General features: G+C 40.0%; 1 long non-coding RNA gene across 1 annotated transcript in view; it reads right to left on the bottom strand.

Annotated features, from left to right (window-relative positions):
• LOC103164737 overlaps positions 1-13,892 on the bottom strand; it is a 267,838-nt gene that overhangs the window by 12,943 nt on the left and 241,003 nt on the right. The window lies entirely within an intron of this gene.

Here is a 13,892-nt window from a genome sequence, read left to right as displayed (position 1 = left end):
AAAATATGCACTGAGTATTTCTAACACAAAGTTGTACGTGGCATTGACTGTGCCAATTCTGGCAACTTGTGGAAACTCCAGTAAAAAATTAACTTGGAGTGAATAGTAAAAAAATCCACTGCCACAACTATTTGATAGTCAATATATTAAGCAGCATTTTTACAAAAAGACCACCACACTATCCTTTGCAGAAACACCCCAAGTGCTAATGCCCTTGGGTCCTACTAGTACATTTGGGTACTTGGAGAAAGTGGTGGGGGAGGAATTAAAAAACACCAAAACCTTACATTTTCAAAAGCAATAGAAGCAATTAACTTTCCATGTGCATTTCAGCATATGAACTTAATGAAAAGGGAGGACAACAATATGAACACACAAGAACCCAGACAAAAGATTGTCATGACTAAAAATAATGGATAAAAAAGACATCATTTCACAGATAAAATATCATTATATTTGATAACATGTTGTCAGAAATGTCTTTATCCATGTACATGCATTTAAATAGTACAAAAGCAGACATTAGATCCTTTCAGTTTACATTTGTAAACTGTCTGATCCAGCATATGCCCATCATACATAGCTTAAGTTTAGAATGCGAGTATTTTGGTATATTTTATATGCTGGTATATTTTATCATTTCCATCATAATTTGCATCCAAGTTACCTTAGAGAATCAGAAAGGTTGCACCTTAAACCAAAATGAACCGAGATAATTCATTATTCTAGATCATATAAACCAAAATCTTAAATTATTCTGCCTTCCGGGTAGACTATCAATGGCCTTGTCTGCATGGAGGCAGACCTTTCTTCCTTTGAAGAAAACTTTGCCCTGAATCTACTTAGGGCATATCTGAAGTTAGGTGCCAGCCTAATATTGGCTGGGATCATCAGTCAGTCAGTCAATCGTATTTATTGAGTGCTTACTGTGTGCAGAGCACTGTATTAAGCACTTGGAAGAGTACAGTATAACAATGTAACAGACACCTTCCCTGCCCATAATGAGCCACCATGTGAGCAAGGCTGGAATTGAGCACTGTTCTACTAGCCCTGCTTTGTGCCCATCCAGATAATTATGACCACACCATAGCCTCCTGATGGATATACTGCAATTCAAGCATTTTTAAATCCCCACCACTGCCATTCTAGAGGGCATCTAGACCATCCCCATCGTTCAAGCAAGAGAGTAGCCATGTGGGAAAGATTCAGGACCTGCAACACAAAAGCATTAGCATTCAAGCACTGTAAGCACTCTATGAGCTGCCTCCTTCTTACCTATTCGCTCTGTTCCACTAAATACCAGCTGACTTTTTTGGCTCATAACAAGCTAACCACATAACTGCACTCCCCTCAGAGCTCTCCTGTCTTCAACTCTTCTCCGTGCATGGGATTCACCAAAATCCACCAGACCACATTCCTTCACACCTTCAGAGACCTCCTAAGTCACCGCTTTCAAGAGGCATTCCCTGACTCTGAAACCTCCACCTTCTGCTTAATACCATGCTCTGTATACTGTAAGTGCTCAATGAACGCTACTGATTGATTGATTGACTGACTGATGAAAGCACCTTAGCACTCAATCAGATCTCTGTTTATCATCTATTTCATTATGCAGTTGCCTACTTTTGTTTGTATTATTTGCATCAATGTTCTTAACTGTTTACCAAGTGCACATTTGACAATTTAACTTGCCTCCCCCATTACATTGTAGACTCCACAAGGGCAGAAACTAGCTTTACTACTTTTCTGGCATGGCCCGAAGCTTCTAGCGCAGTGCTCTGCACACAAAAGATACTCAATAACTGCTTCTTATGATAATGATATCATTCAGGTGGACTCCCCGACCAACTAAGTGGCTGCATGACCACAATCTTCACATTTTAGTCCTTCTATGCTGATTTGCAATGTGCACTACTAATCATAAATCCACCTAAAATTAGGCTGCTTAACAAATCAGATTCAGTTGAGGCCATGGAAAACACGGGGATCCCATAACAGTCCTTCATCCTGGGGCTAGGCTGGCCTCACTCAGACAAGGTCACAATCTTGGAATTTTTATATGAAATTGTTTCAGGTTAGATATTCTTTCATCTATTCGAACACTGAGTATTAAAACTTACTGCTAGAAGAAAAGGATGAAGAACTTGTTAAAAGGTGGTCAACTGTGCAATTCAAACTGCCATCTGCAATGTCTAAATCTGCTAAATTGCTAAATTTTAATACAAACAGAATTGCCATGTAAATAATGTCTTCACTACAGGACGAAACTAAACAAGAGTCAAGACATACACAGAACTCCTAATCTTCCCACCCCAAACCCTGTCCTTCTCCTGACTTTCCAATCACTGTAGTCGGCACCACCAAACTTCCTGTCTCACAAGTCCATAACCTTAGCGTTATCCTTGACTCCTCTCTCTCATTCAACCCACATAGTCAATCCATCACTAAATCCTGTCAGTCAGACCTTCACAACATGGCTAAAATTTGTCCTTTCCCCTCCATCCAACCAGCTGCTACATTTATTGAGGCACTTATCCTACCCTGCCTGGATTACTGCATCAGTCTACTTGCTGACCTCCTAGCCTCCTCTTCCCCCCACTTCAGTCCATACTTCGCTCTGCTGCCTAGATTATTTTTCTACAAAAACGTTCAGGCCTTCTTTCCCCACTCCTCAAGAACCTCCAGTGGTTGCCCATCCACCTCTGCATCAAACAAAAGCTCCTTACCATCGACTTTTAAGTACTCAATCACCTTGCCCCCTCCTACCTCACCTCGCTGTTCTCCTACTACATCTCAGCCCGCATAATTTGCTCCTCTAATGCCAACCTACTCACTGTACCTTGATGCCCTCTCTCCTCATATCAGACAGACAATTACTCTCTCCTTTTCAAAGTCTTATTGAAGGCACATATCCTCTAAGAGGCTTTCCTTGACTAAGCCCTCCCTTCTCCCTCCTCTCCACTCCCTTCTGCATCACCCTGACTTGCTCCCTTTATTTACCCTCACTCCCAGCCCCACATCACTTATGAACATATCTGTAATTTATTTATTTATTTATTTATATTAATGTCTGTCTCCCCTTCTAGACTCTAAACTCGTTGTGGGCAGGGAATGTGCCTGTTATATTGTTGTACTGTATTTTCCCAAGTGCTTAGTATAGTGCTCTGCACATAGTAAGGGCTCAATAAAATTAAGTGACTGACCAAAACGTCTGTCTCGTCACCAATCTCTCACCCACCTCCTGCCTCTGTCCTAGAATGCCCTTCCTCTTCATATCCAACAGACAATTACTTTCCCTATCTTTAAAACCTTAATGAAGACACATCTCCTCTGAGAGGCCTTCCCTAAGCCCTCCTTTCCTCTTCCCCCACTTCCTTTTACGCCGCCTTGACTTGCTCTGTTTATGCACATATCTGTAATTTTATTATTTATATTAATATCTGTCTCCCCCTCTAGACTGTAAGCGCACTGTGAGCAGGAAAGGTGCCTGTTATATTGTTATAGTGTACTCTCCCAACCGTTTAGTACAGTGCTCTGCACACACTAAGCACTCAATAAATACAATTTACTGACTGACTGACCTAAACATGAGGTATTCAGGTAAAGAACTACTTTAACATGAAATACAAAAATACTTTTCAATTATCATGGAAATATGGCAGGAGCGAAGTGAAAACAATTTAAGGTTTCCAATCTTACCAATTAAAGAACAAAACACCCAAAGACTCTGAGCATAGAGGGAATCTTCAGATCCACATTTAAATGTATGGGAATTTACACTAGTCCTACATTGCCCCAAGCTTCCTTGAAGCCAATTTCACAAAAACCACTTAGCCAGTTCAACAAAAATAAGCACAAGATTCATGTGCCATATGATAAACCATCTTAAAATGATACACATTTCATCTACTTTTGTGTTTTATAAGAACAATAACCACCACACTATGATTAACAGTAAATAGTATTTATTAAATAGTATTTGTTGTGCTCACTGTGTACATTGAAAACCAAGCAGCTGTTTTTGAGTAGGGTTCTCTAGAGAATATGTCTGGCTCTGTGGCTGAAAAAGTTGGTATTGCAAGCAGAGTGACAGAACAAGAAACTCGCTGGTTAGATTGATCAGCTAGCAACAACGAAGCCAAATAAATGACACATATTAGGAAAAAACTGGTAATTTTACCTTTGAAGAATACATCTCTTATGTTCTGTGTCATGTCTACTCCTAATTTCAATTTTGCACCATAGTTAAATTCAAGACTTCATATTTAGCATATTCAACATCTATCCAGTTAACACTCTAGGCAGCTAATACAAATTTTAAGAATTATACCATTTGTTAGCTGCGATGCTACAGTGTTTCTGTCATGGGTTCATTGTGGCATACTGACAGCACAGAAGCTGAATTGTTCAGTTTTCTTTTACAGTTTTAAATATACAAACTACATAACTTACTCTAACCTGAAGGAATAAGCTTACTAGAGTTAGCAATTGGAATCTCCCCCCCCCCCCGTGTTTAGGGGGATGATATTTTACGAATATGTATAGATTAAAGGCACTGTAACTTAGCATACCTCCGTTAACTAACTGAAAACAGGAAGAATCATAGAAAAGACTCTTGTAAACGTCCTTTCAAAAACACGAACTTGCTTCCGATGGCAGCAGTGACATTTTAAAAAGCCTCACCCTAACAATGGGCTGTTATGGCTTTCACTAAACTACAAAGGTAGCATTAAGTTTACTAAAATGGAAGGTAACAGTTGACACACGCTTGCTTTCAAGGATCCTTGGACAGAGAGTGGCAACAGTTACAACAAATCAACCTCATACAATAAAAAAATTCCATAAACATACAGTATACATAATAAATCCAATCAAGTCTACAAGTCAAGCAGGTAAAAATGTGTAACACCTAATGTCTCTGAAAAAATTTGGACCCCGCTGCTCTTCATGGCTAATTTTTGCCCTTAATTCTAACTCCACGTTAAGTGATTTTTATACCAACAGGGAATAAGTAGTAAATACATTGAGATTTTCTTATGGCAATTTTTCCACCAGTAAAAGAACCTAGAAAGACACGGTGAAATATATGTACTTTTTCTTCCTGATGCAAGGGTTTTTATTTTAGAAATCAATAAATGTATTCTCAATGTTCACACAGAGCAGAGATGAACAAAACAAATCTAGAATCTGAAAGAACAGAACACCACAGATCTTATGGTGACAACTGCTCACTGCTTTTATTGGCTGACTGCATTAATTTCCTGGATCTGATCTGCTTCTAAACCTAACTGCTGAAGTTGAGACCAGATGCCTCTGGTCAATAAGATGCAATGCTAAAGTCTAAGGGGTGTGGACTTTCACTCAAAGAAAGGACAAGAAAACTAGGCAGGAGGAAATTGTATGCAGCCCAATAGATTAGACGGCTGTGCATCTTCACTATAACATACATAAACATGTTTCTGTTAACAAAGAATATCATCTCAACAGGCTGCAATTTTCAAAGCACTTTGCCCTGACAGAGCTAAGACTTTTCTAGAAGGTATACTTGTAGCAAGAAGAGCTATCTAAAGTGATATTTTATCAGCTGAAATGTAAAATACCCAATGAAGCAGTTCAAATGCCCCAAATCCTGTTACTGGAAAAACAAAGAGCTTTCAGAAACATCTCCAGAATGATAGATATAACAGGATATGAGTAAATTACAACAATTAAAAACCATTAAAGATCGAATAATTGAGAATAACTCTTTAGGTAACAATGGCTTTCTTGAAAGTCTCATAACAGAAGATCCATATTTAATTACTTTTTTGCAATAACTTGCATAATTTAACAATAATTGCAGATATTTTCATTTTTATACATCTGAAAGAGCATAAAGTGAAAACCATAAATTATATACTAACTCCAGCTGTTAAATGTTGGCATTTTGCTGAAAAAAGTTCAAAAATCTGTTTCCTTAAACCAAGGAAATGTGGAAAAAGGCCATCCTGCCAGTGGAAACATTCAACAGCAGAAAGCTCATGCTGCGGTTTCTTGCCGAGGCAGCAAACTCCTCTAAAAGGGAAGTTACTGCCAACTCAAATACTGTTTGCTTTCACACCCAAGAACAAACTGTGTGCATGGTGAAGGCTTCCTGAGGGCTCAATGCAGCTGGAGCATACTGAATAAAGGTAACTGTAATGTCAAAGCTACTGTAAAGTTGTTCTCATTTTTCTATCAGCAAGTAAGCAGCAAAGAAAACAATACTTTTTTTTTTGCCTTTCCCTGAAGTCTGGATCTATTGTAATTTAAACCTTATTTTCTCCAAGTCAACAAACCATGGGACCTTCCAGAAACAAAACAAAACAAAAAACCCTTCTCATCCAGTACAACTCTAAGGGTCAGAAAGGCACAGACTCACAACAGCAACAACGATGAATTTCCATATCTCAACACAACATGCAATACACTTCTCCATAAGCAGGAAATGCAAAGGGAGGGTTCACGGCAACCTTGCAAACTGTAGCCAAAACATGCTGCCAAATCAAATATCATTACTGGGAGGGCTCCGCTTGAAAGTAACTTGGAGTTAACTTTGTGTCCCCTTACTGTGATGGGAGTCAATAAGTGTATGAGAGAAAGCATTCTGAGGGAAAAGGAAACAACCTAATTCTCCAAAATAACTTTTATTCAAGTTTATTCCAAGACAACTTGTTTGTTTTATTTAAAAACCCAAAATAACCAAACTTTTTTTTATTTTTTTGCATAAAGTTTTCCTGCCCCGAGTTAAAACAGAAAAGTACTAAGTATTTGGAGTTTCATTTCCCCATCCAGCCTTGAAATCAATAGTTAAATTATTGTGCAATAGCATGTAGGCAGGAATACAAAATCCCTCCATCTGAGAAAAACTAAATGTTATCAAACCCTGCCTTGCCTTTCCTAGCCAGCTGGCACACCCAGAATCAAACACAGTTAATCATTTTAAGGAAGAATCATTTTCAAAGTAGAAAATCATATTGCTTATTTAAAAACTCCTACTCAATACTATTTTTTTCTGGGTACTAGTGCCTAATACAACACACTAAAATGGCAAAAAGACACCAACATTTATGAAAGAAATTGTGAATCTTTACAAGTGAAATCTCTAAATATTACCCAACTTTCTAATGTAATTTACCTCTGGCAAGGCTCCACATACATTTACAGTTCCATACTGTATCTAGATTTAGTGAAATATTAGGAGCCAAATGGCTTTCGGTAGCATAAAATTAGAACCATCCCCATCCCCCCCTCCCACCTTCCTCCAAGAAAGTTTTGTGGTTCAAACAAATAATTCAAACAGACCAGATTCAATACTTAAAGAAAGATCACTTTCTTCCCCCAAAAAAATAAGAATATGCCTACTATTCCCCAAACACACAATCATATAGGAAAGGTGGTCTCTCTCCATGGCTCTGGGATGATTGATGCTGTGTCTTTTATTTCTTTCATCACTCCGTACCTTGTCTGGTCACTAGTGAAAACCAGGAAGCCACAGACATACACTCCAGTCTTTCTCTTTTTTCAAGCCACAATTCTCCAATGCCAGGTTGCTGCCAATGTCCTTGCAACCAATGGTAAATAGGCCACAAGGTTCAAGTTAACTGCAGAGTGTTACTACACTGAACATCTGGTCATGAATGAACCGATTGCCCACTAACTCTCAGCATTGGGCAGCTGATGAAAAATTCAACATTTTCCTTGTTGGCACAGTTGTTTTGGAGAATTCTCTAGAGCTTCCTGAATTATATTAAGAAAATTTCACTGCAGCAATCTATATCTGTGAGAACAGCTGGTGTTGAAAGGGATCTGCTGCTCTCTCTGTGCTGGGGGACCTCATGTTGGATCATGCTACTTTTACTACATTTGTCCTTGAAAACTTAGCCCTCACTTTCAGGTACTAATAAAATGAATGGTAGGAATGTTAGTTCACAGTTGCCTGATTCCGTAAACAAATAAAGAGGGGAAACTTCATTTTTGGTTGGAAATGTGTTACTCAACTAATGGACAATTAGCTGGGAATAGCTAACTATTAAGGCCAGCCTCAAACTTTTAGGTGAGTATTTCTGAATGGAAATCAAAATGGCTTCTGTACCCCACAACGGATAAATCGTATGGCCTCTGCCACATGCTTCTAAGGTTTTCATCACTTTTAACCCTAATAAATAAATACCAGGGATGATGATAATGATGGTGACGATGATGATAAGATCTCATCCCAAAGGACGCTTCTGCAGCCATAACTTATTTAAACTTAGCAAAAGCCTCCGCCAAGCCCCGGTGCAAAGCTTAATCAGAACAAATAAAATGCAATAGGCATACTATGCTAAGCAACAAGAAAGGTCAAATCTACGATCATGTTCATTTTTAAAATCCTCTAAAAATGTATCACTGGAATTTAAAAAATAGCTTCTTAATGGATACATGCGATATATTATTACTCTATTTTTTGTATAAAAAAAGGAAGTGGTAAACTTAAGTCAAGCTAAATTTAGGCTATTATCTATGCAGCATAAATTTCACTTCTGTGTATAAATGCTAACTTGCATATTTCTCCATGGTAACTAAACTATGATTAAAACAACAGTGAAACCAGCTTTTAAAGCCACCTGTTTAACTAGGAGCAACCTAATTTACAGAAATACTTAAACTTCAGAAATTTCATGGGAATCTATATTACGCTTTTCGCAGTAGAAAGCTCACTCCTTCCTGAACATATAATTGTAACACGCTTGGCCTTGGTTGGTAATCATTCTTTTTTAACTAGTATAATTTTTTCGTGCATTGTTCAGTCAAACACAAGTGATATTTAAGATTATAAAGAATAAGACTCTAATAACCCTTTCCAGAAAGGAAGTTATTTTTGCTGCTTTGAAGGGATTAATTTACCTAGAAGGTATCTTCGTGTTTGACAAAGGGAATAAATGAAAGAAAAGGGAAAATCCCCAACTGCAATTCCTATTAGAGAGGGTAAGACATAGTCAAGCTAATTTTTCCATTAAGATAGGCTTGTAACTGACTAATGAAGAAATGGACTATTTTTATGGGTGAAATTAAAGAAATAATTATAATACAGCCAAGAATAGTTAAAATGTAGGTATAGGTAATATTTTCTAAATTAATTATAAAGAATAAAAGTACATCTGAATATGAATCACTTTGAATCACAGAATTAAGTTTAAGATTTAAATACTGAAAACCCCTTGAAATAGGTCAGGCTCGGTGTGAAATATATGATTCATGTATTCATCATGACCCATATCCTCAATGCCTCCTTATTACAACTTTAATATAATCAAAAAATAGTCACCATTTTTATCTGCTTATTTGTACATGATGTTTTAAGTCAAGTCTCCTGGAATTAAGTGACTACATTTTACTCGAGGTAAAAAACTTGAAAAAACAGTCAAAATTTGTCCATTTCTGCACACTTGCCCAGTCTATATCACATACTGATGCCCAGTAGATACTAATTACATAATCCAAAAGCATTAACATGATGCTAGCAGAAACGGATTTCAAAATGAAATCCTCCTAAAAAGCCTCCTTTCAAGATGACAAATACATTCCCACAGTCAAATATAAAATAATTAGAGCATCTGCTGATAAATTCTGTAATAAACAAGAAAAATGATATCTAAAGCAGATATAAAATTCACCAGACATTTACAGGAATAATCCTCTACTTAGAAACCAGAGATAATCCTAAGACTAAGAGCCCTTGTGGAGGTTTCATCTCCTTTACATTTTGCTCCTTTTCAGGCTACAATTCTTCATCTCAAATTAGGGAAAGTCAGGTAAGTCCTATGCCCTTCAGAGAATTATCCCATGTTATTCAAATGTTATTTCAAGGCTTTTGCCTGTGTCCCAGTCCTCATCTCATTCCAGGAATTTCATTTCAACCAACCCCTTGAGAATGTGGGGAGCACAGTGGCAAGAGCTCAATTGATAGCTCCTGGCTATTAAAGTGGGGAAAAAAAATTCAGGACGCCCCAAGCTACTGTATACAGGTGCAGGGGGTAGTTTCCTAACCCAGTACTGCTCTGGAAATGCATTTTATTTATTATTTGTATTTGGACAATCTGTTCTGTTCCAGAAAGAAGGGTTTCGGCTAACGGTTCAATCGTGGTCAATCGAGACAGTTGCAACAGTCTGTTGACCTGTGTTCTCATCCCTGTCTTTGTTTTTGCCTCTTGCTAGGTGAGGAACGTGTGTGAAACCTGCCTAATTGGCAGCAGTCAAGTGTCGACAGGTCATGTGTAATGAATAAGCCTACTTACTGCAGTACATAACGGCTCAGCACAAACAGTCTTTGAAAGGTAGAGGTTTTAGGAACTGGTTCCCAAAAGCATTTTAGAGGGACCTAAAGAATGTGGCTTTTTTAGAATCCACATTTCCAAACCATTCCAGAAAGGCTTGCAGCTGGTCTAACAGGAAGGCCCCCTAGATTTCACAGCTGGGTTGACTGAATGACACCCGAGAAATACAGGCAGAAGCCGAGATAGCAGGTGTCTAGCAGTGGCACATCTAGGAACTGTGAGCAAGCCCACCCATTCAACTGTCTGTTCTCTACACCATTTTGTTGCATATTGGCTATACAGGGAATTCAGAACATAAACAAATTCTATGCTCTGGTTAGATACGCTTTCCTCCTACCATGGGTATGGTTGCTAGTTATTTTTCCAATGGCCTGCACATGGCGACATAGCAGAAATCTACTGGGTATCTTTTCAGGGGAGACCTAGGTTTATAGGAAAAGATTGCTGTGGCACATGAGGTAGTTTGAGGTCTTAGGGCCCCATTCCAGGAGTGCTGCCTGCCACTTCAGTGCCCAAGGATTTCCTCAATCAGGCAGTCAGTCAATCAATCATATTTATTGAGTGCTTACTGTGTGCAAAGCACTGTATTAAGAGCTTGGGAGAGGTACAATATAGCAATCTAACAGATTCCCCACCCATGAGCTTACAGTCTAGAAGGAGAGACAGATATCAATATAAATAATGAAATTACAGATATGTACATAAGTGTTGTGGGGCTGGAAGGGGTGTGGGGGGTGAACATAGCCAGGGTGACGCAGAAGGAAGTGGAAGAAGTGGAAGGAAGTGGAAGGAGGTCTTAGTTAGGGAAGGCCTCTTGGAGGAGATGTGGCTTCAATAAGACTTTGAAGGTGCGGGGAGTAATTGTCAGAAGTGAAATATGAAATAAATATGAGTTAAGGATTCCTCCTTATCTCCTCCCCATAATGGAACAGAGGGTGGCTGAGGCAGTAACAGCAGCCTTTGTAAGTGCTTAGAATGTTGGAGTCTTTGCTGTTACCTGACTATGGCTGGAGACGGGAAAGAAAAGGGACCGACTGCTGCTGTGAAGGTTATTTCTGAAGTTTAATCATTATTTATGTCTAGGTCTGCCTCCCCAACTAGATTATTAACTCTTGAAGGGAAGGTCTTCAATGTATACCTGTTAGGAATCCCATAGACTGTAAGTTTCTTGTGGGCAAGGATCACATCTACCAACTCTCTTCTACTGTACTTTCCCAAGTGCTTAGTACAGAGTTCTGCACACCATAAGCGCTCAATAAATACCATTGATGAATTGACTGATCATTGGCTAGCAAAATGGGAGTGTCAGTCACTCATCAGTACTTTCAGGCATGCTCACACTCATGGATAGGAAAGAGTTTGCCAGCATTATCTTCGAAAATAAATGAATCGATGGTATTTACTGAGTGCTTACTGTGTACAGAGTCCTGTACTAAGCCCTTGGAAGAGTATAACAGAGTTAGTAGACATGATCCCTGCCTTCGAGAAGCTTACAATCAATCTAGGAAGACAGGCATTAATCTGAATTGCAGATAGGGGAGGCAATCCACTATAGGAGTATTTACATAAGTGCTGGGAGGGGGTTAGGCAGAGTACCTAAGTGCTTAGTGGGTACAATATACATTCCCATATGCCTTGTACAGCCCGATTCCTGGAACAACTGTTTTGACCTGCATATGCCCTGCTGATGCTTCTGTTGTTTTCCAGCTTGGCTCTGCCTACTTGTGTGGAGGACAAATGCATTTTTCATTATTGTTGCTGTTACTGTTCTTTGGGGGAGGGAAGTGTTTATTTCTTCCTTTTAGCTTTTTCCTTGGTTTACTCAAAAAGTGGATAAGACGCCCTCCCCCGCCCCGCCCCTGCAACTTTTGCTAATCCAATCTGAAATGGGGAAGGGAGCAGGGGTGTTTGCTGCTGTTGAGTTCTCTGTAGTCAGCAGGCCCTTAATAAATACCGGTATCATTACTGATACTTCAATTTACTGAGTTTCCAATTGTAGGGAGAGATTAAAGACAAGAACAATGGCAATAAACAGAGTCAAGGGGAAGAACATCTCGTAAAAACAATGGCAACTAAACAGAATCAAGGCGATGTACAATTCATTAACAAAATAAATAGGGTAACGAAAATATATACAGTTGAGCGGACGAGTACAGTGCTGTGGGGATGGGAAGGGAGAGGTGGAGGAGCAGAGGGAAAAGGGGAAATGAGGGTTTAGCTGCGGAGAGGTAAAGGGGGGATGGCAGAGGGAGTAGAGGGAGAAGAGGAGCTCAGTCTGGGAAGGCCTCTTGGAGGAGGTGAGTTTTAAGTAGGGTTTTGAAGAGGGAAAGAGAATCAGTTTGGCGGAGGTGAGGAGGGAGGGCGTTCCAGGACCGCGGGAGGACATGACCCAGGGGTCGACGGCGGGATAGGCGAGACCGAGGGACGGTGAGGAGGTGGGCGGCAGATGAGCGGAGCGTGCGGGGTGGGCGGTAGAAAGAGAGAAGGGAGGAGAGGTAGGAAGGGGCAAGGTGATGTAGAGCCTTGAAGCCTAGAGTGAGGAGTTTTTGTTTGGAGCGGAGGTTGATAGGCAACCACTGGAGTTGTTTAAGAAGGGGAGTGACATGCCCAGATCATTTCTGCAGGAAGATGAGCCGGGCAGCGGAGTGAAGAATAGACTGGAGCGGGGCAAGAGAGGAGGAAGGGAGGTCAGAGAGAGGGCTGACACAGTAGTCTAGCCGGGATACCGTCAAACGGCAGGGACTGTCTCTATCTGTTGCCGACTTGTTCATCCCAAGCGCTTAGTACAGTGCTCTGCACATAGTAAGCACTCAATAAATACTATTGAATGAATTAAAGGGTGGTTTCTAGCCCCTTAAAGACATTAATTCATATTAATGTCTGTCTCCCCCTCTGGACTGTAAACCATTATGAGCAGGGAACATGTCTGCTAATTCTGTTGTATTGTGCTCTCCCAAGCACTTAGGACAGTGCTCTGAACATAGTAAGCACTCAATAAATACCATTGATTGATTGATTGATTGGTAAGATATTCTACACTGGATGAGCTGGTCACAATTTTGGAGTTCTGGCTGCAGCTGAAAAGCCTAAGAGTCTCACCTATACCTGAGAGAGAATCCCCCTCAGTGATGGTGGCAGCAGACACCCATCAGGTGTTTAAAGACCACTACTTTTTCTTGGTCAAGATAGGTAACATAGTCCCACTCTCTCCACATACCCACATACACCCAACCCTGCCCTCTCTATTTTCATGTGGTATTTGTTAAGCGATTACTATGTGCCCGGCACTGTACTAAAAACTGGGATAGATACAAGCATATTAGGTTGGACATGATCCCTATCCCACATGGGACTCACAGTCTTAATCCCCATTTTACAGATGAGGGAACTGAGGCACAGAGAAGTGAAGTAAGTTGCCCAAGGTCACACAGCAGACAAGTACTTCCAAACCCACCCTCCCCAGCTCCTGGCTGACAGCCCTGTTGCTACCCAAACTCATGCCCTCCTTCCATTTCTCCAGCCCCCGACATGCATCCCCTCCCCTTGCTGCTTCGA

Source organism: Ornithorhynchus anatinus, chromosome X1 (genome assembly GCF_004115215.2).
Source record: "Ornithorhynchus anatinus isolate Pmale09 chromosome X1, mOrnAna1.pri.v4, whole genome shotgun sequence".
NCBI classification, from domain to species: domain Eukaryota; kingdom Metazoa; phylum Chordata; class Mammalia; order Monotremata; family Ornithorhynchidae; genus Ornithorhynchus; species Ornithorhynchus anatinus.
This window is presented reverse-complemented; position numbering and strand designations above follow the sequence as displayed.